Here is a 27,846-nt window from a genome sequence, read left to right as displayed (position 1 = left end):
CAGATTGGGTAAAAAGTAGCTAAAACCATGTTGTTGTGCAGGGGCATCAGCAGAGCTGGTGAGCCTAAGACTGATGGGGAAATAGAGATGGATCACACTCATATGCACATATGTGGGCATTTTTGTGCAAGCAATGCTTTTAAAATTGACCTGTTAGCAAGTGTCCCTCCCTTGGACTGTCTAACCAAGGGTACTATAGCATTATCATGTAATGTTCTACACTTGCTGCTAGTCCTTATCCATCTGCAGCAGCCACCTTTACACTCCCACCTTCCTCTTCAGGACAATCACTGTGTCTGTGGCCCACTGCATTGCCATTCTTTGAGATTAAAAAAAAACAATCAAGAGCGATGCTCTGTCGCTGACAAATGAATGAACTTCTCAGTAATGTATATTATATTTTCTGAAATTTAAATAAAGTATGTGCCTACACAATAAGTGGTGTAAAATTTATCAAAAAATATAAACTTATTTAATTAAATATTAAGTGGAGTTGGAGAAAGGTTTCATACGTTGTGTAGGTGCCCAGCACCACTGTTCAGTGGTCTATAATCATTAACCTTCCTCCTCCTCCTTAGTTTCTTTTTGGTAATTTTTTTGAGAATTATATTGTCCCAAAAATAACCTGAAGACTCTTCCGTGGCAATGTAATATCTTTATGTGCGTATTCTGCAAATAATAACTATGTGAGACTCAGAGTCTCACATAGTTATTATTTGTCAGCGACAGAGCTTCGCTCTTGATTGTTTTTGTTCAGTTTCACCAGTTCGCTGTACCGTTTGGTGTACTTTTGATATATTCTTTGAGATTAGCCAGGACAGCTCACAAAGAGGTCTTACTAGCATAGCAGAGAATTTCCCCCTACCAGCAGCACAGCAAAAAAAAAACAAGAAACAAATTACATAGCCCTCTCCTTGTCTTCTGTTCTGCTACTGCTGTCTGTCTGTCATAAGATAATGATAAAGTTGCTGCAGCTCCTGCTTTTTTTTGTTTTTTTTGCTGGCTGTGGAAGGTGGGCTGAGTGGTGTTATATTACATCACAGTACACACACACACAATCTTATAAAAGCAAAACTCAGTTTACTAGGTATAATAAAAATATGATATAAAATCAACAAAGAAACAATATCAAAATGAATATCAGTAATAAGTACGGTACATATCATCCCAATAAACCTTACATAGATTAATCAAGGCAAATAGTGCAATAACAAAGATAGAAATAAAGAAAAGAGTCTATACAGGAAATACTTTCCTCATAGGTCTTCCTTTCTATGAGATAGTATCTTTTCGAAAACAAAAGGCTATTATGAGCTTGGGAACTCCACGAACCAGCTGCTCACTCTGGGGCAGATTTTCAAAGCTCTATGTGCGTAAATCCAGGAGGATTTATGCGCGTAGGGAGGTTATGCGTGCCGAGCCAATTTTCAAATGGCATGGTGGCACACGTAAAGCCCCGGGATGCGTTTATATCCCGGGGCTTTTCTGAATGGGCAGGCAAGACGGGAGCGGGGCAGGTAGGGGAAGGGAAGGAAAGTTCCCTCCAAGGCCGCGCCAATTTCAGAGCGGCCTCGGAGGGAACAGGGAAAGCCAGCTGGTCTCCCCGAGGGCTCGATGTGCACAAGGTGCACTAGTATGCACCCCCTTGCGCTCGCTGACCCCTGATTTTATAACATGCGCATGGCTGCATGCACATGTTATAAAATCGGGCGTACATTTGTGCGCGCTGGGCAATGCACACAAATGTACCCAGTGTATACCTTTTAAAATCTGCCCCTCTTTGTCTGTGGGCCAATCAAAGAACACTGCCAAATGCAATTCCTTATATTCTCATTTTCTGGTGTTAATCCTGCATCTGCAAGTGTTATGTGTTCTGACTTGCACTCATATCTCTGACAATAGCCAGCTGTAGCTCATTAAGTTTTAGCCAGTTAAAGAAGCTGGTACCATCTGACTCCCAAAAGATTCCAATACAGACTTTCACCAGCCTTATCTCTTAGAAAAGCATAAGTAGAAAGAACAGAGTATCCTGGCTTATCTTCAGCTCATTAGTACCAATGTATCAATTAGTATCAATTATTGGTAATTGTCTTGATCCAATCTTTTGGGAATCAAATTACTAATGGCCTAAAATAATTGTAATACACTGGTTGTGATTAGTTCTTTTTCCTGCTAGCAGAGAGAGCTTAGCTGTGATGTGGAGGTGGAGGTGGAGGTGGGGGATAGGGAAGAGACTGAACCAGCAGAGCCTGTTCCGAGGAGTAAGGGGCTGTAGCGAGGGGAGAGAAAGTAGAATTAGCCAGCATGGCACTCTAATCAAAGCAGATCTCACTCTCATGTACTTTCCTGCCCTATTCTAGCCGGAGGAGTTTTCACTATCTTGCACTTTTCTGCTTCCAGATATACTCTGTAATTAGGAAGCCTGATGGAGATTTTAGAGCTGTGAGACAGTCCTAGATTTGTAGTTAAATGGTCCAAAAATAGCTAAATTAGCTTCCTGTCTCATTCACAGTCCTAAAACCTTCATTTGGTTCAAAAAGTCACCAAATCAAGCTACAAAATAGCTAAATTGTCTTGGATCATAGCTTGTTTCAAGATCAATGGCAAGTATTTGAAATGATTTTGTTGAAGGAAGTTGAGACCAAAATCTCAAGTTTAAAGTCTACCTTCTCAATATTGGATCCTTACCCTTTTCAAATTATAAAACATTTGTGAGAGGAGACATGGGATTTTGAAAAAATGATTAATAAATCCCTAGGTGATGGTTTAATTCCCAAAGCTTAGAAACAGGCCAGTCAGGCCTATCAAGGATGACAAGTTGTCGACCACTGAGCTAGCAAATTATCGTCCTTTTCCAATTTGCCAACAGTTGTGAAAATTCTGGAAAAAGTTGTCTTGGATCAACTAAAAGAATATATGTGTGATCAAAAACTGTTGGATGACTAAAAGTTTGGGTTTCATAAGAACCATTTGACTGAGTATCTATTGTTAACTGTTATGGATACTTTATTGAGTTGTCTTGACCAAGGTGGATCTAGTATTTTGGTCCATCTTGACTTGTCTGCAGCCTTTGACACCCTTCATCATGATATCTTATTAAATACCATGCATTTGAAGGGTGTCGGGAGTACTGTTTTAAACTGGTTTTGATCGTACTTGATCGAAAGGGAACAAAGGGTTCAAACATTCTGCATGGTATGAAATCAAGTGGGGAGTGCTGCAGAGTTCAGCCTTATCATTAATGCTTTTTAATCTCTACTTGGCCCCCATAGAAGCTATTTTTTCAGTCTTTGAATGTCAAATATTTTATATATGTGGATAACATTCAATTCTTTCTTCCATGTAACTCTAAGGGTGAAATTCCCGAAGTTAGATTACAAGAAATTGTTAAACAGTTGCAAATATGTTTGGTTAGTCATCGTTTATTTTTTAATATGAGTAAAACTAAGATCCTATGGATGGGAAAGGATCCTGAGTTAAAGATTAAGAGCCAAATTCACCTATCTAATGCTCTTTCAGTTCCAATACAATCTGAGATAAAGAGCTTGGGAGTATTTCTAGATTTCCACTTGTCCATAAAGCAGCAAGTCTGCCATGTCATGAAGACAGTATTTTATAAACTGAAGATGATTCAACCGCTGAGAGCATTTTTACCCCCAATATTTTTTAGGACGGTACTACAAGCATTGATACTTAGCCACTTAGATTATTGTAGTATTCTTTATATTGGGCTTTCGGATAAATTGATGCATGTGATACAGTTAGTACAAAATTCGGCTGCGTGAGTTTTAATTGGGATCTCAAAAAGAGGTTATATATCTCCAGTTCTTAGGGAATTACACTGGCTCCCAGTGAAGTGGAGGGATAAATTTAGGTTGTTAACTATTGTATTCAAACTTTTGCATAACCTCTCCCCTTGCATATTATGGGATCTCATTATGCGTTACACTCCAGCATGCACATTAAGATCTGAAAATTTACAACTGCTAGATGTTCTGTCAGTAAAAAAAAAATTAGATGGGTTAAAAGCAGTAGGCGTGTGTTTTCTGCTATTGCACCTAAAGAGTAGAATAGCCTTTCAGTACAAGTGAGACAGTTACAAGATTTTGGAGTCTTTAGAAAGGCCTTGAAGGCAGTATTTTTTGAGGCCTCTTTTGGGTGAAGTGGAACAACTCATTTTAAAAATTGTTTTAATGAGACAACATTTGTCAGTGATGTTTTAATTTGTCTGTATATGCTTGTATTTAGTTGTTTTATGATTGTTATATTGTAATCTGCGCCGAACGTTTTATGGAGGTTGTGGAATAAAAGCATTTTAAATAAATAAATTGGCAACACCGCACTCAGCAGAGAAGAGTTCTCTGTTTCCTGCTCCAGCTCCTCTTTTATCAGGCAGAGAACCCAGGAAGGGAGAAGTAAGGCAGAGGCTGGAGCAGAGAAGAAAAGAGTCACTCTGCTCCTTATTCCATTCCCTTTTTTTCTGTCTTGTGGGGAACAAGAAGGGAGGGGGAGAATTTGTAGTGAATATAGCAGAACAGACCAAAGAAGAGCTACTGTGCCTCCTAAACCAGCCCCTCCCTTCCTGTTTCTCTTTCTCTGGGCCACAGGAACAGCAGCTCTCCCATCTGGCAGAGGCACCTATGACTCAGGCAATATTGGCCATATGTTTTTTTTTCCAGGATCATGATCATCATTTTTTCCCCTCCAACCAGCAAGAACATATCTTCTTCACAAACCCCCATTTTCCATACCACTACCTACTTCGGTATCTAATCTCTTGCTGCAGGACACTTGAGACTTTCTCACTTATACGTTATAATTTTTATGCTCAATAAGACCTGTCAACTTAATTGTTTAAGTCTTTTTTTTTTTTTTCTCTCCTTTATCTTTTGGTCATCAATGTTACAACGTTATTGTTAAATTTTGAACTTATGTACACTGTTCCAAGTTTCATAACCTTGTTCTATGTAATGCCTTTTGGCAATTTTCATGTTCTGTTTCAATGTAAACCGATGTGATCTTTATTTCATATAGGAACACCGGTATATAAAAATCTAAAAATAAATAAATAAATAAATGTTAAGTATGGTTCTGTTGAATGTCTATATTTAGAACTATTATTTGTGTGGCTGGTTTTGCTAGCTTAAACTTAGCCAGTTAGTGCTGGATACTGGAGCTTCCTGGCAGGATAGACCCTAAGGGCCGGATTTTAAATGCCCTGCACGCGTAAATCCAGCCGGATTTACACGCGCAGGGCCCTCGCATGCCGGCGTGCCTATTTTGCATAGGCCACCAGCACGCGCACAGCCCCGGGATGCGCGTAAGTCCCGGGGCTTCGTAAAAGGGGCGGGGAGGGCCGTGTCCGGGGGCATGTCCGGGGTCAGGGGGCGGTTCGGGGCGGGGCCAGGGGCTTCTGATGGGTCTGGAAGAAGTGTGTTGTTTCAATTGAATGCTTAAATTGAGAGGAGAGAGGTTGTGCGTCGCTTTATGTATAATTGTGAGAACTTTAAAGAGGATCCTGTATTTAATGGGTAGCCAATGTAGGGAATGGAGGATGGGGGTAATGTGTTCTCTTCTATTGGAGCTGGTGAGGATTCTGGCGGCGGCGTTTTGTACCATCTGTAGAGGTTTAATGGTGTTGGCGGGGAGTCCGAGCAGGAGGGAGTTGTAATAATCGATCTTAGATAGAATGATGGATTGTAGCACCAGTCGAAAGTCATTGAAGTGAAGGAGTGGTTTGAGTTTTTTGAGGACTTGTAGTTTGTAAAAGCACTCCTTTGTGGTGGTGTTTATGAATGTTTTCAGGTTTAGCTGATTGTCCAGCCAGGTTCCTAAGTCCCTAACGACCGGTGATAGGTTAGGTTTTAGTGATGAAGGTTGGGAAGAGCTTGGTGGGTAGAAGAGGGCGAGATTGTGGTCTTGAGAGATGATGAGCATATCCGTTTTGTTGGAGTTTAGGACTAGGTTAAGGCAGGAGAGTAGGCGCTTAATTGACTGAAGGCAGTCATTCCAGTGGGTCATGGTTTTTTGAAGGGATTCTGTGATCGGGATGAGTATTTGAACGTCATCTGCATAGAGGTAGTGGGTTAACTTTAAATTTGTGAGTAATTGACTGAGCGGGAGCAGGTAAATTTTGAAGATCGTGGGAGATAGCGAGGATCCTTGGGGGACTCCCTGGTCAGAGAGGATGGATTGAGATTCTTTATTGTTTATCCTAACTTTAAAGAACCTGTTGCATAAGAAGGACTTGAACCAGCTAAGTGCAGATCCTTTAATGCCCATGTTGGTTAGATGTTCTAAAAGAGTAGAGTGTTTGACCTTGTCGAAAGCTGCGGACAGGTCTAAAAGAACCAGAAGGTAGGATTGTTTTTTTTTCTAGGTTTAGGAGGATGGTGTCCGTGAGTGATAATAGGAGTGATTCAGTGTTTAGAGATTTTCGGAATCCATACTGAGTCGGCGCGAGAATGTTATTTTCTTCAATGAAATCCGAGAGTTGTTTGTTAACTACTTTCTCCATCAGTTTGGCAATCAGAGGTAAATTGGCTATGGGGCAGAAGTTGGCTGGGAGTAATAACTATGAGTAATAACTATAACAGTTATAACTCATATGGTGCTGCTAATATACACAGAGCTGTAAAAAATAAGTCTTGCCGGTGTAATGCCTCTTCCCCAAAGAGCTTCCAGTCTGTGTGCAGGCTGGTTAAATGCCTCACAAAAAAACATTTCCTCATACTCAGGTGACTGCTGAAGTTGGTGGTGCAATCAGAAAATGTTCTGCTGCCATTTGACCAAAAAACAAGAATTATATCTTACCCTTTTGCACATGATCCATCCCTCAGAGATCCTCCCCATACCCCAGAAAGCATCCCCAGACACCCATATACATTTCTGAGCCCTGCCAAACATGTAATCCATCCCACCAAAGAGATTCCCCAGGCCCTCCATACACATCTATGACCAAATGATAATAATAACAGTTAACTTGTGAATCAGATGTGTCAACTAAAAAAATAACAGCAGTGGATTTCAAAATTAATACCACTTCTCTTTTTAATTCTTTCCTTTCTTTATTTTTGTTAAGAGTCCAGTATGATAACATAGGAATTAATAACAATATTTAGGCAATTCCCTAATTGCCTAAATATTGTATTAATAGCTTTCTTGTTTAGCTGTTGACGGATAATTGCAGGGAGATACCATGCATTCTTCTACTGACTGTTGGTTTACTAAAACAAAAAAATAAAACTGTTCTGGAACATACAAAGGTGCAAATTTAAAACAAAAGGACAGCAATGGGTTGTTTCAGATTTTGTATATGTAAGGTTTTTTTTATGGGAAAGTTAATCTGGGAAGGTGCACCACCGTTAAAATAAAACTATGTGTGTCCTAGGGTGTTGCACGACGCGGCCGGCCCTGCTCACCTCGCTCTCCCGTCCACGAGCTCTGGGTTCTTCTCCTCCGCAGCCGCAGCCAGTTCGCGGCGTCCCCGGCTCCCCGGCTCACAGTCTCTCGTGCGGGCCTCACAGCGGAGCTCCCGTCGGGGCTCCGCGTCGTCGGCATCCCCGGTCCCGCTCCTAGGCATGCGCGCGGCCAACCTGCACCCTTTAAAGGCCCAATGGCGGGAAAACCCACAGGGGCACCTCCCGATGACGTCACCTAGGCCGGATATATAAGGCAAGGCACTGCTTCCTGTTCCTCGCTTTGGCAATCGGGTCATACACTCCAGTGTCTCTAGTTTGCCTGTTCCAGTGTCTCCAGTTCCAGCATCTCCTGTTCCTTCGTCTCTCCATTCCTGGTAGTACCCTTCAGACTGATCTCTCGGTACTGACCTTTGATTGCTCCTGACTTCGTCTGACTGCCGCCCGGAACTTGACCTCTGCCTGTCCACTGACCACATCTGACCTCTGCCTGGAACTTGACCTTTGCCTGTCCTCACTATTCCTGGATTGACTACAGGTACTGACCCCTGCTTCGGCTGACCATTCTGGACTGATACTCTGGCCTTGATCCTCGCTATCCACTCGGACACTCTATTCTGGCCTCCTGTGACCTCTGGACATTCTTGCTTGGACATCGACCTCGCACCCTTGTTCGTGGTGGGCACTCCCCTGCGCTTCCTCTCTAGAAGACCCTTCCCTATCCATGGCTTCTGGGGGGGGGATGGACGTGTGAGTTTTTTAAAATGGGCCTGGGACAGACACTGAAAGAATCAGTGGGCGGGGGGAGGGGCAACATACTAATCTTTTGCACAGGGCAGCAGCCCTGTCTGAATACTACTTTTATTCTCACAGTACTCGTTAATTGTAAACTGAAGCAGCTGCTGCCTTTGAGAAAGAAGGGCAATCAGGTACCCGAAAGCAAACAGGTTTGGGCCCAAACCACAAATGACCAAGCATCAAGTTAACAGGCACTGCAGAGGTTTTCTCATGGGGAAAACAAGGTGGACTATGTCTAAAAATTTCAGGTTCCCATTGAAATGAGCACAGAAATGCTCCAACAGGGGAGCAGTTACTAAACTGGGCTTTGGTCTAGGTATGTATTTTTTTCATCCCAGAATTATCACAACAGAAATAAACAGAAACGTTACTAGGTGACTTTGTGCCTTACTTGAGTACTCAAACAATGTAAAAAGTAACAGAACAAGAACCCTGAATCAGTAGGAAATCTAATCTGATGGGAAAGAAAGCTTTTCACTCATCTGCTGTAGGTGAAATTTTCCAGGCTGGTTGAGTTACTTATTTTAAAATATGTTCTGTTGCTAGAGCTGTTTCCCTCTCACCTTGAGGCATACTGTAATGGTGAGAGTTGGAAGGACCTGTCCAACAAGCTATCTGATTATAAGGAAGATATATACCTTTCATATATAGCCTTTTACACCAATATTGTAGATACATTTGGCAATGGATGAAATAGATTCTGTTGGTGCCCTTTCTGACGTGTTATATATTGGTTGTCCTCTATAGTCTTAGGTAGATTAGTCACTGTTCTTACAAATCCCCAATAAGAATGTGCATTCGTTTGAAAGGAATGGGTAAAAAGCAACAAATGAGACTATTTTTGTTTCATTTGTAGATCCCCAAAATGAATGGAGGGTATGCACGAATTAAAACAAACATTTTTGTTTTGTTCATTTATGTTTCCCCATCAAGTCTATGTCAAATTGAAAAGTGCTGCGCTGAGAATGCTGCAGTGAGACTGGTAACTATAGCAACCAACTATTGCCTGTGTTAAGTAGCAGCCGGGGCAGAGCTGAGGCAGGAGAAGTAAGCAGGATGGAGGACCAAATAAGGCAGAGCATTTTTTTTTAACTAGCTTATAGCTGGCAGCTGGATCAAGTAATGCTGATCCCACTGAAAGGTTTGACCTAGTACAAAGAAACTCCATTTTCTCTATTGAATTTTGCAGGGAAAGTGTGTCTTCAGAAGTTTTCTAGAGTCAAAGAAAAATTTTAAAAAGAAGAAGAATTTGGGCTTTGACAAATGGCTTTCTCTTAAATTCACTGCTGCAGTCACAAGGCTCTTACTGTGACAGAGAGACAGAGGCACTGCTTTCTATCTGTCCATTAAGGCAGAGTAGTGGACTAGAGATAAACATGTAATTAACACTGATTTTTTTGTCTCAGAATGTCTAACTTTGCACAGTGCACTGCACTGGTTATCTGCCAAGAGATTGATGTGAAGAGAAGCACAGCCTTGCCAAGCTTCTCAGTTTATGCTCTAACATTTTTTTTTTTATGTGCAAAAGAAGTGTGTGTGTGTGTGTGTGTGTGAGAGAGAGAGAGAGAGAGAGAGAGACATTTTTGCACACACTCTGGTGATTTTAAAACCCCTATGTGCACCAAAACCAGGAGATACATGCGTGACTTGGTGTGGTACACATCATGCAGATTTTTAAATCCGCACAGGTACGCGCATATCTCCCACTACGCATACAGGGGCGGATTTTCAGAGCCCTGCTCGCGTAAATCCGCCCAAAACCGGGCGGATTTACGCGAGCAGGGCCCTGCGCGCCGGGAAGCCTATTTTACATAGGCCTCCTGGCGCGCGCAGAGCCCCGGGACTCGCGTAAGTCCCGGGGTTCTCGGAGGGGGGCGTGTCGGGGGGGGGGCCGGTCGTCGTGGCGTTCCGGGGGCGTGTCGGCAGCGTTTTGGGGGCGGGTATGGGGGCGTGGCTACGGCCCGGGGGCGTGGCCGCGCCCTCCGTACCCGCCCCCAGGTCGCGGCCCGGCGCGCAGCAGGCCCGCCGGCGCGCGGGGATTTACGTCTCCCTCCGGGAGGCGTAAATCCCCCGACAAAGGTAAGGGGGGGGTGTAGACAGGGCCGGGTGGGTGGGTTAGGTAGGGGAAGGGAGGGTAAGGTGAGGGGAGGGCAAAGGAAAGTTCCCTCCGAGGCCACTCCGATTTCGGAGCGGCCTTGGAGGGAACGGGGGGAGGCAGCGCGGCCCGGCGCGCGCAGGCTATACAAAATCGATAGCCTTGCGCGCGCCGATCCAGGATTTTAGTGGATACGCGCGGCTCCGCGCGTATCTACTAAAATCCAGCGTACTTTTGCTTGAGTCTGATGCGCAAGCAAAAGTAGGCTGATCGCGCTTCTTTTAAAATCTACCCCACAAAGCTTAAAAATCAAAAAAGGGGTAGAGCATGGGTGGGGTCTGGGCAGGTATTGGGCAGCCCAAGTCTGTAAAATGGAGTCAGTATGCAAGTATTTATGCACACATGTGCACACCGGGGTCCCTTACCACGTAACTTTACTTCTGCTATGGACAGTGTTAAGTCACATAACAAAAAGTAATAGGCTAGTCAGTGGGATTTTAAGGGTCAAGGTTAATAGGGTAAAAGAGAGGCAAGTTAGCTAGGGGATTAGGAAGACCTCTCATTTACTGAGGAGAACTGGAAGTGAACGGGAAAAAGGACTATTGCATTGGCGCACATAACTACTAAAATTCTGCCCACATACGCACTTGAGCAGTGTTTGCACACACATGCATGCATCAATATAAAATCGTGCAAACATGTATGCACATATAGCCAATTTTATAACACACACATATCTTATAAATTCACGACATCCATGTGTACGCGCCAGCAGATGTGCTAACATGTGTTAGATTCACCTCACTATGAGGAATACCCCTAGAAGGACAAAGTCTGAGTTTATACCATCAAGCTGCTAATTCTGCTAAAGTAAACTCAATCTGTGACAAACAGACCACATTCAGTATTAGAGTGATACTGGCGAATGCAGGCACAGTATCAATAAAGTATATAGTGATATCAAAACCTCTAGCCACTTCCAATTGCATCATACCACTGAGAGCAAAGAAGAGAGGAAAGTTTGGCAAGGGTAAAGCGTGTTGCTGCAGAGACAGTCTAGCCTGTTAGAAGTACAAGCAGTACTTTTAGCAGTGAGAAAAAAAGGGAGTCTTGCCCCTAAAATTAAAAGACTTTTTTTTTTAGCAGAAAGCCAGAAATACAAGCCAGCTCAAGCCTTAAGAAATTAAAATTGAGAGAGCATGTGCCACCGCCATCTATTCCTCTCCCTTTTTCTTTGGAGCGGAGCCACTGCGGATTCTATCTCACAGTGACCCAAGAAAAGGAGGCCTGGCAGTAGGGCTGCCAAAGACCTCATCCCACAGTGGACTGAGAAGAGGAGACCCAGAGGTGAGGAGGAGACTGAGGTCCTGATAGAGTGTGTGTGTGTGTGAGAGAGAGAGAGACTGCTTGAGTGTGTGTGTGTGTGTGTGTGTATGTGTATGAGATAGCATGTGATAGTGAGTTGAGAGACTGTGCAAGAGTGAGAGACAGCATATGAAAGGGAGAGCCTGTGTATATGTGTGTATGAGAGAGCAAGGAAGACAGTTTATGAGAGTGAGAGCCTGGGTCTGTATGTGTGTGTGTGAGAGAGAGATAGAGATAGCATGTGGGTGTGATAACCTGTGTGTATATGTGAGAGCACGTGAGTGTGAGAGTTTGTTTGTATGTGTATGTGAGAATGAGAGACTGGTTGTATGAGAGAGACAGCTTGTGAGAGTGAGAGCCTATGTATGAGAGAGAGAGCGAGAGAGAGCGCCTGTGTATGTGTGTTTGAGGGAGGAAGGGAAGAAGACAGGTGGAGAGAGAAGAAACAGAAAATAAATAAAGAGACCCTGTAAAAGGAATTAGGAAAAGATAAGGAAGGGGAACGAGGTAAAAAAAAGGCTGAGACTAACCAATTAGACAACAAAGTTAAAAAAAAATTATTTAGAGTTTTTAGTGAATGACATTTGCTATCTTTGGGAATGTACATTATATATTTGTATTTTGTTTTTCCTTCAGTATTCCACTGTTCAGAATCTGGTTTCTAGGGCTTTACTTTTTATTTTTGTCTGCATGTTTTTGTTTCTAATTTGTAGTGCCTTATTCTGTATTAGGCAAGGGTCCGTCTATATTCTGTATGTGTGACTGAGGTGCAATATTTCTGTTAGTGTGTATTTTCTCTGTAGGGATTTGTAGCAGTCTGGCTTGTTCTGTTACTCCAGTAGATGGTGTATTAGTGTTCTAGGGCATTATATAATATTTGCATTGCTACTTTTTCATAGATAAGGTTGTTGCTGTTTGAATCCTAAGGTTTAGTATTGTTATGATATGATATGACAAGGTTCTAGATGTCTTTTTTTTTTCTTTTTTGCAGAGGTTTGTTTTACTTCACAAAGTGTTTGGCAGCAGAGGCGTTTTGTTTTGTTACTAAGATGAATGTGTATGTGGAAGAGCAGAATTGAGTGAGTGTGTGTGAGAGTCTGGGATGAATGAGAGGAATAAGAGTGAGTGTGTGTTGTGAGAATGAAGATGTATGTGTGTGAAAGTGAGTATGAGAGTGAATATGCAAGTGTGTTAGTATGTGAATGTGAAAATGTTTGTACATATGCTGCTACTGGTATGCATGCATATGGGGTCCCCCCCTCCCATGCTGCTACTGGTGTGCACACACATACACACCCTCCCCCCAGTCTGCAACAAACTCAGGGTGACTGGAAATTAAAAGTTCCCAGATATGGGTATCTGACAAATGCTGATATGCAGCTTCACCTACAGATACATGACCTGCTAGCACTGACATAAGGGGAGGGTAGCAGTGAATACCTGTGAATACCATCCTGAGCCTTGTCTATATTTTCTCTGTCTTAGAGTTTGCATGTGTGCATAAGGAGTCAGCAAACGGTGGGTGAAACATTTTTACACACATTGTGAGAGTTGCTGGGTGTAATAATATACTGTATAACTATGTAGTATACTACATAGGCATAGCCAACCAGTAGACAGTGCATGCCACTGCCAAGCATTCTTCTTGCTGCGCTGCTCAGTATCTACTGTTTGTGATTGCCAGTGTCACTACTGCTGCTACTGCTGATTCTCCAAGCCACTCTTGGTACCTTTGGGTGACTGCCTCTGCTACAGCTGTCTTTGAGGTTCTTTTCAAATTCCTTATGTTACTTGCTGACTCTTGATCTTGCTCTGGCAATCTTATGCTTTACCCAGACCTTACCCAGTTATCTTTAACAGCTTTTCCGTTGATAAGGAGACTGAATTAGCCATTACATGTGGGTGATGTCATCTGGTGGCACCGAAAAGACTCATCTCTTCAAGCTAATACAGCTTTGAGCTCTACTGAGCATGTGTGGGAGTTCCCACACGGGCGTTGCCTCGTAAGCCTCCTCAGTCATTTTTTTGACCAAGAACAAGCATGGAAGTGTACTTGGTCTCTCCTCATACTTTTTTCTCTAAACTTAAAATGTGAACATTTTTTGCACCTTATTGTATCATCTTGTTGCCTCACTGCTTCAGCAGCACCCACAATAGTCCTTTTCAAAGCTACCTGAAAAAATAATAAAAATTTAATACAAAGGAGATAATTTTTTGAAAGGCATTCCCTCTTCATCAAATTGGAGAAGAATAAAAAACAATGGTGAATGGTTTTAAAAGTTGCACCTGTGGCAAAATAATGTCCTTCACTGATGGTCATGAGCTCTGCTATCAGTGCCTTGGGCCAGAACGTGACAAGGCAATTTGCTATACCTGTGGACAGATGTCCCTGTGCTCCCAATATTCTAAAGCAATTCTAATTGAGGAGCTGTGTAAATCTCTTCGGAGTCACAGCAGATCCTCTTCCTGTAGTGCAGCATCCTCTGCTTTCCTGTGAAAAGAGTTGAGCAGGAACTACTGAAGGACTCCCCCTATTGGCCCAGGCCAAAGTCACAGGGTCAAGTATGGTCAGCCACCCTGCATCGAAGAAGCAGCATTAAGCCCTGGAGCCAATGGAGTGTGCATCAAAGAAGCACAAACACTCAAAACGCGGTGCATCAGTGCCGCTGAAGTGGCCATCATCAGTGCAAGATGTGTTGGCTTGCATAAAGCATCCCATCTATGCAATAAAGCATTCAATGCACTGGACCCAGGATGCACCCTTTTGCTCGAAGGAATGGCATCCCAATAAACTCAATGCATGATGCATCAGTGCATGTGATACATTTGACATATGACATGCAATTGCATTTCACACACTACGCGCCAGTGCACCCAGCACATGATGCAGAGAAGCCTACCATGCCTCCAGCTCATGGTACATCTGGCCCTCTGATGTACGTCCCCGCAATGCATGGCACAAGGTCACATGGTACAACCCCAACGCAATCTACGCTCACATCAGGTCAGCTTCGTCCTTCTGCATCGGCCTCATCAATGTAGTCGAAGCAATTGAAGCCCCACTTTTCTAATGTATCCAAGCATTCCAGACCTCAAAGCTAATGATGCATCAAACTCACCTGAACTTTCAGGCCACTCTACTATCACAATTTTATGCAGCCCATCCTAGATCTGCAGGGGAGACCCTCTCCAATAACTAGAACACTCACTCCAGCAAGGATGCTCTCTGAGAGACTTCACTTGCAAACACCAGATCCCATATGTTCCATAATTCTGCTCACCTCCAGTAATCCACCAATTCCAATGGTCTCTGAGGAGTATGTGCCATCACCCACACTAACTCAAAGGATACATCAGTTACTTGACTAGATTGCAGGTTTGGTGAGGAATTTCTTTGCCTTTGACTACAGAGATGGCAGGAACAATTCAACTTTTCCTCTCCTCCATTACTGCAGACCTAGGACCAGAATCCCAGTCTTTCCTATTGACCTGAACACATCATCAGAATCCGTGATTTGAGGTTCTTTATCATCAGGCTCTCTAGCAGCGGAGTCCAGTCTGTTGGAGGCAATTGGCCAGGATGTATCTTCTCAAGGACAACCAGAAGAGCCTCCTGGTTTGCCCTCTTCATCATTGAAGTCCTTGATAATTGAACCTTCACAAGTGGGTTCAGACAAAGACTCTACAGATATTCAGTCTGACCACTTTTGGACCCTCCTGATCATACCTCGCCCGCAGAAGACCACACCAACTCTGAGTTTATAGAACATAAAAACATAAGAAATTGCTATGCTGGGTCAGACCAAGGGTCCATCAAGCCCATCATCCTGTTTCCAACAGAGGCCAAACCAGGCCACAAGAACCTGGCAATTACCCAAACACTAAGATCCCATGCTACTGATGTAATTAATAGCAGTGGCTATTCCCTTAGTAAACTTGATTAATAGCCGTTAATGGACTTCTCCTCCAAGAACTTATCCAAACCTTTTTTGAACCCAGCTACACTAACTGCACTAACCACATCCTCTGGCAACAAATTCTAGAGCTTTATTGTGTGTTGAGTGAAAAAGAATTTTCTCCGATTAGTCTTAAATGTGCTACTTGCTAACTTCATGGAATGCCCCCTAGTCCTTCTATTATTCAAAAGTGTAATTAACCGATTCATATCTACTCGTGCAAGACCTCTCATGATCTTAAAGACGTCTATCATATCCCCTCTCAGCCGTCTCTTCTCCAAGCTGAACAACCCTAACCTCTTCAGCCTTTCCTCATAGGGAAGCTGTTCCATAGGTATAGTACTGAGAGTTGTTCCATAGATATAGTACTGGGAGTTGTTTGTAAAGACAAAGACCCCTATTCAGAACATAAGAACATAAGAAATTGCCATGCTGGGTCAGACCAAGGGTCCATCAAGCCCAGCATCCTGTTTCCAACAGAGGCCACACCAGGCCACAAGAACCTGGCAATTACCCAAACACTAAGAAGATCCCATCTACTGATGTAATTAATAGCAGTGGCTATTCCCTAAGTAAACTTGATTAATAGCAGTTCATGGACTTCTCCTCCAAGAACTTATCCAAACCTTTTTTGAACCCAGCTATACTAACTGCACTAACCACATCCTCTGGCAACAAATTCCAGAGCTTTATAATGTGTTGAGTGAAAAAGAATTTTCTCCGGGATTAGTCTTAAATGTGCTACTTGCTAACTTCATGGAATGCCCCCTAGTCCTTCTATTATTCAAAAGTGTAAACAACCGATTCACATCTACTCATTCAAGACCTCTTATGATCTTAAAGTCCTCTATCATATCCCCCGTCAGCCGTCTCTTCTCCAAGCTGAACAGCCCTAACCTCTTCAGCCTTTCCTCATAGGGGAGCTGTTCCATCCCCTTTATCAGAGTTATTTGGTCTGCTTCAAATTCTTGACACCCCATCACAGCCAACAGCTCTTCTATTTCACAACATCCTCTCAGCATTTTACTAATGAGAATGTAAGAAATCCCCTGTCTCAGGTGACCCTGCAATGAGAAAACTTGACCTTCAATATAGAGTTCAAAAGTCTCTAGGTCTCTAATCTGTAGTAGTTGTCTATTATGAAAAAAGCAAAAAAAAAAAAAACCCAAACAGAATTCATTCAAACTCAGCTTCAGGAAGAGCTCATCAACTACTTGATAGCTTCAGCAAAAAAATCTTTCAAAGGTCCATGCTTTCTACTCACATTATTATCCACCAATTTTATATGCTGCAATACATTCATGAATGCATCCAGAAGCTAAAGCCTTTTCTACACCTATGCAGGCTGGTACTTATTACCCCCAGCTGCTTTTAGGCATGGAAGAAGGCATCAGACACATATTCAGATCTGTGTAGGAGTCATTTGATTCCGTTTCACATACCTTGTCGCCTCAACTGAGGCTTGATATATGGTATGACTTCGCATGAACAATATTTGTGAAGATGTCCATAAAAAGTTAGCTGGACTATTCTGTTTGGACGACAAACTAGTAAAAAGCTCAGGGAAACAGTTGCTCAAATTAAAGTTCAGGATGTAGTGGTGCAGTCGAGAGACAGCACCCGAAAAGCCTTCAGTGACAAGACACTCCTTTACCTACAAACAGCTGTATTTCCACAGATGACGTACCCTCTTTTCAACAGTATTGTCTTCCAACTCTTCCGGCCCAGCTTCACAACCACTTCTGGCCAGACTGTGACAGCATAAATGCCGTCAACCAATAACTGCACAGCAGACCCAACCCAAGTTTTGATCCATCCCAATAATCCCCACTGCTCCATTCCAGTGGGGTGAAGAATGCAGCCCTTTTTGCAAATATGGCATTCTCACATTCATGCAGCCTGGTTATTGGTTGAATTTCTCCTAGTTTCCATCCCTCCCACATTGGTGCCTCTCTGTCAAGATCTGGCTCATCTGCTGCAACTTTGGCTGGAAATCTACTCATTTCTTCAATAATGAGTGATAGAGATGATCCCTGAGACCTAACATGAGCAAGGCTTCTACTCCCACTATTTCCTCATCCCCATGAAGTAAGGAGGGTTGCAAACAGTTCAGGATTTCAGATACTTGAACAAACATCTGCTCTGAGAGAAATTCAAAATGGATTCCCTCAGTACAATTCTCCCTGACATACAGAAGGACAAATGGATGTGTGCCCTGAACCTGAAGAATGCATATGCTCACATACTCATCCGTCCTTCTCATTGATTCTACCTTCATTTTCAGCTGCATTCCTCCCTTTTGACTTATCAGCAGCTCTGAGATTCTTTACAAAATGCTTCACAATAGTAGCGGCACATCTAAGTCGTCGAGGAATTCAGATCTTCCAGTACCTGGATGACTGGCTAGTCACGGCGTCTTCTCAGGAGGAAGTACTCCATTCCCTGAACAAAACAGTTTCGTTTTTGCAACAATTGGACTTTCTAGTCAATTTCAAGCAATCAAATCTAGTCCCTACTTAGATACTCCAGTTCATCAGAGCCTGAATAGACTTACAACAAGAGAGAACATTCTTCCTTTCAGAAAGAGCAAACATCATGAGATTGCTCATCCGCAAGCTACACTCCTTTCCATTCTTAGCAGCCAAATCCCTGCTAGTGGCCCTAGGACATATGGCAGCAGACACTGGCCCATCTCTATAACCACTACCTTTAATGGGGCTTCCATTCTTACTGGGATCAGCTAACTCAACAACTATCGATAGTGGTACAGTCACAGAGAACCTGAAACAGGAGTTGTGATGGTGGTTACATCTACCAGTTCTCACAGAAAGAGCCCCTCTCCAATTGCTCCCTCATCAAGTAATGCTGGCTTCATTCTTCAGCAAAGAATGAAGGGGGCTCACACAGGATCCTTCCGAAACCAGGGAACTTGGTCTCTTGAAGAAGCTGGTTTCAAATAAATTTCTTAGGGTTAAAAGCAATAAGGTATGCTCTCTCAGCATTTTCTCATCTTCTTCAAGGAAGGACGCATCCTGATTCAAACTGGCAATCAAGTCACTATGTTTTATGTCAACAAACAGTAAGGCACAAGGTCTTGGCTTCTCTGCCAGGATGTGCTAAGAATTTAAGATTGAGCAATCAAGAACCAAGTTGTCCTAAAGCCACTTATATGCCCAAGATCTCCAACATACTGACACATTGCCTCAGCAGAATGTTTTGTCCACATGAGTGGTAACTACAACAATCAGTAGCAGAGAGATTATTTGACTTATGGCATCTACCGTCAGTAGATCTGTTTGTCTCAGAACAAAAAACTAAATTAATTTTGCTCAGTTTTACTCAGAGATCTCAGGCTTTCTCAGGACACTTTCCTGCACCACTGGGAACAATCATCATATATACTTTTCCACTAATAGCTTTTGTTCACCAGAACAGAGCATAAGTTTCTCCAGGATCACGCTCGCCTGATCCTCATAGCTCCAGCTTGGCCCAGACAGATATTGTTTGCATATTTAGTTCAATTCTCCAGCAGTCTACCCATACATTTAGGGACAGATCCTGCTCTTTTGACTCAAGACAAGAAATGATTTATCATCCCGAGCTCCTAGCCCTCAACCTAAATTCTTAGATGTTTAGCACTCAATAACCACAGATCTTGATTTGCCCACAGAGGTAGTAGACATACTAATCTCATCCAGGAAGCCGTCAACTAGAAGGAATTATGCTTTCAAATGGAATAGATATTCCAAATGGTGCCAACAGAATGTTTTGGATCCATTCTCTTGTGAACTTAAACATTTACTGAAATACTTACTTCACCTTTCTGATTCAGGTCTCACCACATTCTCAGTACGAGTGCATCTCAGCGCCATAGTAGCATACCTTGCTCTAGTGGATAGTAAGTCAATCTCTACTCATCCATTAATATCTAAATTCATGAAAGGACTATGGCTTATCAAACCTCCAGTGCAGAAACCTCCGGTTCCATAAGACTTGAATGTTGTCCTTTCTCAACTCATGAAGCCTCCTTTTGAGCCATTAGAATCAGATTTGCTTAAGTTCTTGACATGGAAAGTACTGTTCCTGATTGCAGTTACATCAAATAGAAAAGTCAGCAAATGCCAGGCTCTCGCCAACTATCCACCTTACATGCAATTCTTCCACAACATGGTGCTCCTCTGTACTATCCTGAAGTTTTTGCTGTAAGGTCATCTTGGCTTTTCATATCAATCCAATGTGTTACCTATTTTCTTTCCAAAATCTCATGCCCATGAAGGAGAGAAAATCCTTCATACCTTGGAATACAAAAGTGCCTTAGCTTATTACAAGAAAATAACTCTTCCACATTGTTTATCTTCTCAGTTGTTTGTGTCGTGCATATCACCTAGCATACATTGTCCAATTGGTTAGCAGAATGTGTTCAACATTGCTACACCTTGGCAGGTGTGCAGATCAAACATTGTCAAAGCTGATCAAATGAGAGCTATGGTCAATTCTGCTGTTCATCTGTGAGAAGTACCTCTCGAAGACATTTGCAAAGCTGCCACTTGGTTGTCAGTTTACACCTTTACATCCCATTTCTGTCTCAACAACCTCTCAAGGACTGACAGTAAATTCAGGCAGGCAGTTTTGTGTAATCTGTTCTTGTAGTAGTCTACCTCCATGGTAGAGTTCAGGTTGCTTATTCAAAAAATTACTGCAACTCTCAGACTTGGGACTCCCCACATGTAATGGCTAATCCAGTCTACTTATTGATGGAAAAAGCAAGTTTGCCTACCATAAATGGTATTTTCCCTAGATAGCAGGATGAATTAGCCATGGAATACCTGCCCACCTCCCTGTAGAGTTGACTACATAGCTGGATTTAGCTCTGATATAGACCGAGGAAGCCCATGAGGCAACACTCATGCAGGAACTCCTGCACATGCTCAGTAAAGCTCAAAGTTTTACTATTATTATTATTTTTTTTTTATATACCGACATTCATCTCAATTGAGATATCACACCGGTTTACATTCAGGTACTGTAGGTATTTCTCTATCCCCAGAGGGCTTACAATCTAAGTTTTTGTACCTAAGGCAATGTAGGGTAAAGTGACTTGCCCAAGGTCACAAGGAGCGATAGTCTCCTGAACCTTGAACCTTGGTCTCCTGGTCCATAGTCCAGTGCTCTAACCACTAGGCTATTCCTCCTCCCTAGCTAGCTTGGAGAGACAAATCTGTTCAGTGCCACTGGATATTCAGCTAACGTTAGTTGGATAACTTGACCTGTATATTCAGTGGGATAAACTTCTCACTGACTATATTCACCTAAAATTATCTGGCTATATGTAGCTGGGTAACTAACAAATCTAACCAGCTGAGCTTGGATATAACCGGTTAGATTTTTTTAATTATCCAGCCTTCTGTGTAACAATCAGTACTAGAAGTGTAAGTTACCCGCTGATTACATTGTGTAAGCAGGACACACACACACAGACACTAGAAAAGTATTATCCTAGCTCCCTGATCTTTTTTTTTATCAAAAAGCACACACACAGACACTAGAAAAGAACTTACCTAGCTCCCTTGCCTTTTTTTTTTTTATTAGGTACACACAAACACATACTAAAAAAATGTTGAGAACCAAGTGTTTTAGTGTGCCCTTGGGCCTCAGCCCGACCCCAGATGGATCCAGGACCGAACCGAGGGTTGACGGCGTGTTCCACCATGGCAGACGGTCTTACCCTCCGCCAGGCCAGCAAGCTCCCAAGGCCAACAACAGGATGATGTTGGAAGTTGAATGGTCCTCTGACCATTCCGAGCCCTTTCGGACCTGCCGCTTAGATCGGCATGGAGCAGCAGGCCTGGCCTGAGGATGAGGGCAGACAGGCCTTGACACGAAGACATGACACCAAGATCAATGCTACGGCATCGCGGACGAAGACAGGACACCAAGGCTGATGCGGACGGCATCAGAGACGAGGGCTGGAACAAGACATGATACCAAGGTAGTTGAAGACATGACACCAAGGCTGATGCGAAGACATCACGGACCAAAGGTCGATGCGACGGCATCCCGGACCAGGGTCAATGCGACGACATCAGGAACAAGACGTTGACATGATACCAAGACTGATGCAACGGCATCCGGGACGAGATGAGGAACTTGAAGAAGTCCAGACGAGACGAGAGATTGGGCGGAAGGACATTGGCACTGTCTCTCAGGGCGCCCCACACAGTCCACTTGCGGGACTGGTCGCGGACCACCCTGTCCCACTGCGCGCCCTACACAGCCTGAGGGGGCTGGTCACGGACCACGCTGAGAACGGGACAAGCGCAGGGAAGAATCCAGCCAAGGCAGAACTTCGACGACGGAGCCATAAGTCGCCGGGAGCTCCACAAAGGCTGGCAGGACAAGACGGCTCAGGAGCACAGGACACGAGTCCACCTGCAGGCCACACTCGGGAAAGACGTCATCCGAGGGAGTCAGGTCTGACAGGTATCAGAAGGCTCAGGAGCGCTGAAGCAAACACCAAGAAGGGCAGGACACCAAGGAACCTGGGACATCAGGAAGCAGAGGATCAAGACGAGACACCAGGACACCTGGATGAGGACCTCAGGCACGAACATGACTTGACATGAAGAGACGAAACAAAGAGGAGCTCCACGAAGAAGACCTGACGGCGCTCTGGCAGGCAGGAGCCTCCAGATTGAAGTAACTCCGATGCAAGGCAAGGCTGACTGGAAGTTGAAGTCCTTTTATAGGGCTGCAGACTGGCAACTCCCTGGGAGGAGTTTGGAAGGCCCACACCTAGCTGGCCCTATAACTAAGGAGAAGTGCTGCGGGCCGGCCCCTAGGGAGAAGGGCGTGGCCAAACCAGGAAGTCCATGCAGACACAAGCAAGCCTCAGGCAGGCCCCAAGAACATTGCGGCCTCCCAGGCCCTGGAGCAAATCCTGGATAGTTCGTAGGCGAGACCCCGGCTTCGGTGCAGCCTCCCGGAAGAGGTAAGGAGCCTCCCATAGCACCGCTACAGGAGGGTTCATAACAATAAAATTACTTTTCTTAGCTTTTGGTCAAGGAACTTGAAGTTAGTTTGCCCCACAATGTCACCTCTCCCCAAAATTAAGTCCCAATATTACCCAGCTAGCAATGCATACCAATCCTCTTCAGCTGCTAGCAAAATCTTCCTCTCCTCTCAATACTCCTGCCCCATTGTGCATCTTTGGGCTATTCACTTTTGATGGTACGGTGACATAATATTGATGTATTCACGTGTCTTCACCCTTTTGATGATGTCTATCCACAAGTTTCATTAGAAATTATTAGAGCCAAACTGGTCTACATTGCTTCTCCCATTGACATTAATGGGAAATGAATGAATGAATAAAACAAAATTATCAAAAAAATGTTTTTTTTCATTTGAAATGAACCAAACAAATGATTGTGACCTAGAAATGAATAGAGATGTGCAGCAGGGATGGATACGTTCGATTCGGTATTCGTATTCGTCGTGACCCAAATCCATTACATCCGTTTTCAGGGGACCCCGATTCGTCCATTAGTTACATATAGGATTCATTTCCCATTAAAGTTTAAAAAAAACCCATCCCAACCCTTTAAACTTAATTAACTACAACCCCCCACGACTTGCCAAAAGTCCCTGGTGGTCCAGCGGGGGTCCTGGAGCGTTCTCCTGCACTCAGGCCATCGGCTGCCGGTATTCAAAATGGCGCCGATAGCCTTTGCCCTTACTATGTCACAGGGGCTACCGGTGCCATTGGTCGGCCCCTGTCACATGGTAGGAGCAATGGACGGCCGGCGCCATCTTTTGCTCCTACCATGTGACAGGGGCCAACCAATGGCACCGGTAGCCCCTGTGACATAGTAAGGGCAAAGGCTATCGGCGCCATTTTGAATACCGGCAGCCGACGGCTCGAGTGCAGGAGATCGCTCCAGGACCCCCACTGGACCACCAGGGACTTTTGGCAAGTCTTGGGGGGGTCAGGAGGGTGGGGGTTATTAGTTAATGATATGTTGCATTTGTGGGGGTTCACCATATGTTTCGGAACCCCACGAATGCAACGAATAGGGACCTATATGTTGCAGATTGCGCATTCGTTCAAAACAAATGCACATCCCTAGAAACGAATAAACAAATCAAAATGAATTTTTTACCTCTGCACATCTCTAGTCTCTGATGTTTAAGCTTGATATTTTATTCTGTATGATTGAGGCAGCTGCCCCCTTAGGATTTAATCAGCCAGAATCTCTGGGGAGTTAAAATTAGGAGTCCTTAACTCCAAGGCTTATGTTTCATTCAAGATTCCTCCATTTCTGTAGCTGCTGAATAAGAAATAATGTATTTAGCATTGGCACTAGCATGTGGGGCTGGGTGCCAGATAAGCTGTTAGTGGGTACAGGGCTTAAGCTCCCCCAGGTTTAGTGTATGGCACCTCCTATGAAGTGTGTTATTAGAAGGCAGTACAGCTGTGGACCATTTCCCTTCCGTTAGTACTTTCAGGGTTATGCAAACCATTTTATAATGTTACCAGCTGTCACAACAGTGATGTGATATATGTCCTGAGTCACACAACTTGGATATCTTTTGCATGGTAGTGATTTATACAGATTCTTTTACTCTTCCTAGTTGCCCATCTCATTTAGGAAAGACCCCATTGCAGCAAGGGTTACTGTGCTGGCTGACTGCCTGACCTCTCTGGCATGGGAGAATCTAGCAAACGCTGGTTATATAAAAGTCCAGTTTACCAGATTAAAGAAGACACTCCTCTTCTACGCTTTCTGGTCACCCTTTCCAGACAACACTTGTAAACACGTTATCACCTTCAAACTAACAAACTTAGAGCTGGATTTTCTAAGGTCACAGACCTTAGAGAATCCGGCAGTAACGGGGGGCGGGGGGGGCAAAGCGGGGGCTGGCTTTCGCACCAAATAACTGCACCATAAAAGGTGTAGTTATTCGGCGCGAAACTGGCGGCAATAAGGGTCCGTACCTTTCGTCGCCAGCGATGTCTGTGCAGTGTCAGCCGCGGTGCCGCCCCTGACTCCTCCTCTTCCGGGGCCAACTCCGCCCCCATTTAGTGATCGCACGCGAAAAGGGGACTTTTTGCATGTGATAGCTAGATCGGGGCAGTGTCGGGGCGGCGTCGGCACCAGAAGAGGAGGAGTCGGGGTGGCGTCAGGGCAGACGCTGCGGAAACATCACTGGCGGCGATAAGGTAAGCCCCCCTTATCGCTGCCAGTAGCGCGCCCAATAGCACCACCTTTCATGATGGTGCTATTGGGTGCGAAAGCCGGCAGCGATAACACCCGCTTTGCCCCCCCCCCCCGCCCCCCGTTACTGTGCGATTCAGAAACGTTGTAAAGTTAGAAAATCCAGCCCTTAATGCCTTTAATCCACTTTTTACTACCAGGGTGAGTTTTGACTTAATTGCTTCGTCCTTATAACATTTGTTTCATTCTACTCATAAGAGGTCCATTTGCTTTTATTATATCTGCTGGTTCACCTAAATGCTTCAGAACACTTATGTTCTTGTTGTACATTTGTATTGGGTTTTTAAAAAAATTGTTCACAGTGATGCAGTGTCTCACACAACCTGCACCGTTATTCTCTGAGCTACTCAGTAAATGCTGAATCTACATGAAATGGCCCATTGCTCCTTTTCTCATCCCTGAGCCCATCTGCCTGACCTCACATATGACCGCGCCACAAACATCCTGCACAGTAGATTGACAATGACTGGAAATTCCCTCTTTAGGTAGCCAAAAAATACTCCAAAATGTATTCTCTCATGCTTAAAGAATGATTTAATTAACCAGTGTGGGAAAGGTGGCACTGTGCTTGCTGCAGGCACCAGTGAACTGTTTAATGAGCATTATTACAGAGATGTTTTCCACTGCTTTAGTCAGATAGGAAGTGTTGCTTCACATTGTCTAATGCAGTGTTTCTCCATCTTTTGTATGCCAGGGACTCGCTAGCTACCGAATCCTTAAATTACATGGACTGGTTGCTGCACTGATGCGGAGACGGGAGGGGGCACAGGATATACTGCATCCCCCACCCGCTGGTCTTTAATATCAGTCTTGCAATTGGTCTGTGTCATTTTAAGAAGGTAATTAGCCAGTTAAGATGTTTTCTAAAAAAAAAAAAATTTGTTTTTTTTAATTTTTTTTAAAATCCCTCCCTCTTCCCTTTCCTTTTCTTCCTTCATCCAGTCAACAGTATTGTCCTCAGAAAAGGAAAAAAAAACAAAACCTCTCTCTCCCTCCCAGCCAGCTCCGTTGATCATACAAAAAAAAACTCTTTCCATTCTTTCTCTTCCCTATTTAATCAGCAACCAGTTAGTTGCTCATTAAAAAAAAAAAAAGTAGCCTACTATCTCCTCCCCTTTCCCTATCAGCCACCATTAAAAGAAAAAAAAAAGGTGATGTGTTAGCGGAGCAGATGTGTTTCTGCTCAGCTCCAGGCCCGTCCCAGCGATCGCGAATCATCACACCGCGTAAAAATCCTTGAATCGGGCAGCCGCGGTGCTGGGAGACGAGGCTAACCCCCGCGTTTCATCTGGGGTGGAAATCGCGGTGCCGATGGCCTCTTTAAAAGCAAAAAAAGAGAAGGAAAAATCCAGGGTGGCCGAAGACAAAATGGCAGCTGCACCGAACGGTGACTCTCCCTCCCCCTTGCTGCCACTCACCATAGATGACATAAAAGCGGCGATTCGGGAGACCCTGGATGAGAGATGGGCCAGGCTGACCGTTCAGCTGGGGGAGGTGAGGAACACCCTGGCAGCATTACCACCGAGGCTGGCTGCTGCTGAATCGCGTGTATCAGCTCTGGAGGATGCAGGCACAGAGAGCATGGGCAAGATAGCGGCGCAGGCAGCCACGATCCGGGCCTTATCTGAAAAGGTGGAGGACCTAGAAAACAGAGCGCGCAGAGATAACCTGCGCTTTCTGGGGTTCCCGGAGAGCTTGGAAGATGGATCTCTGTGTGCTGTGCTGGAGACCTGGCTCCCAGAGGCTCTGGCCCTACCACATCTTAAGGGGAAAGCTGGTGGTAGAGAGAGCACACCGGCTTGGTGTTAAACAACAAAACATGGACAGACCGCGATTGATCACTGCAAAAATTCTAAACTCGGCACACAAATCGGAGTTGTGGAGGGCATCGCGGCAGAAATCGGATTTAAAATATCAATCTCATTCCATCCGCGTGTTCCGAGATCTCTCGGCGTCCGTCTCAGCGAGCAGACGCAGCTTCTCACAGATTTGTTCTACGCTACACAACAAAGGCCTCAAATTTGCTCTGCTTTTCCCGGCGCGTCTGCGGGTGTGGCATGATGCGCGATCGCATAATTTCGACTCGGTGGAGAAGGCTAAGGCCTTTGTGGATACCCTGGTCACCTGATGACTGTCTATATATCAGTGGGAGAGCAGAGATGGATTGCGCAGCCTGCAGTTTTTTTTTCAGGCAGGCGGGAACTTGAAGTTCTAGGAGTTTGAGTTTATCATCTGGTATTAGACCTGAATGGATGAGGGTTTACAGGTTAGAGGCCTGTTGCCAAGTTACGATGTTTCACATTTTTTTCTCATCATATCACTTTTTGGGGCCACAGCCCAAACTGCCTTTTCTATCAGGCTTGTGTCCATTAAAATGCTGGTTTTTTGATTGCTTTTCTTCTTTCCCTTTTGCTTGTCTCTCTTCCTCATTTTGAGGTCCATTGTACTGCACTGCAGTTTGCTGGAGGCTTCTGGGAACTTCTGACACCGTACCTCGAAGATTGGACACGGGAATTCTGTTGGCCTGGTAGTGTGGACTGACTGTAATCCTGGAGACTGCATAGTGTGGCTCCCCGGATATTTGCACTTGCCTTTTTGAATTCTCAATTAACATGTTTGTGGGTTCCTGGTTTGGAATAAGTGGGGTGAGGAGTCGCATGTCTCATGTTTGCCAGTTTGTTTTTTCAAGGGTGCCTGCGATAAACAGGGTGAACACGCGTGTTTTCCTGTGTGTTGGACTGGGACGTGGCCCAGACACATCCGGGTGCGTGATTCTTACCTCCATTAAGGGGGACCTTGGAGGGTGTAGATAATATGGGAATCTGGAGAGGGTCCTTCGAAGGTGGGGTGGGTGGGGAGGTGGTATCTGGGTAGGAATTGGGAGGGTGGGGGTGGAGGGAGGGGGAAGGGGATCTGGTGATGCAGTGGGGAATTGTAGA

The sequence above is a fragment of the Rhinatrema bivittatum genome, chromosome 4 (genome assembly GCF_901001135.1).
Source record: "Rhinatrema bivittatum chromosome 4, aRhiBiv1.1, whole genome shotgun sequence".
In the NCBI taxonomy this organism is placed as follows: Eukaryota; Metazoa; Chordata; class Amphibia; order Gymnophiona; family Rhinatrematidae; genus Rhinatrema; species Rhinatrema bivittatum.
Note: the sequence above shows the minus strand (reverse complement) of the source record.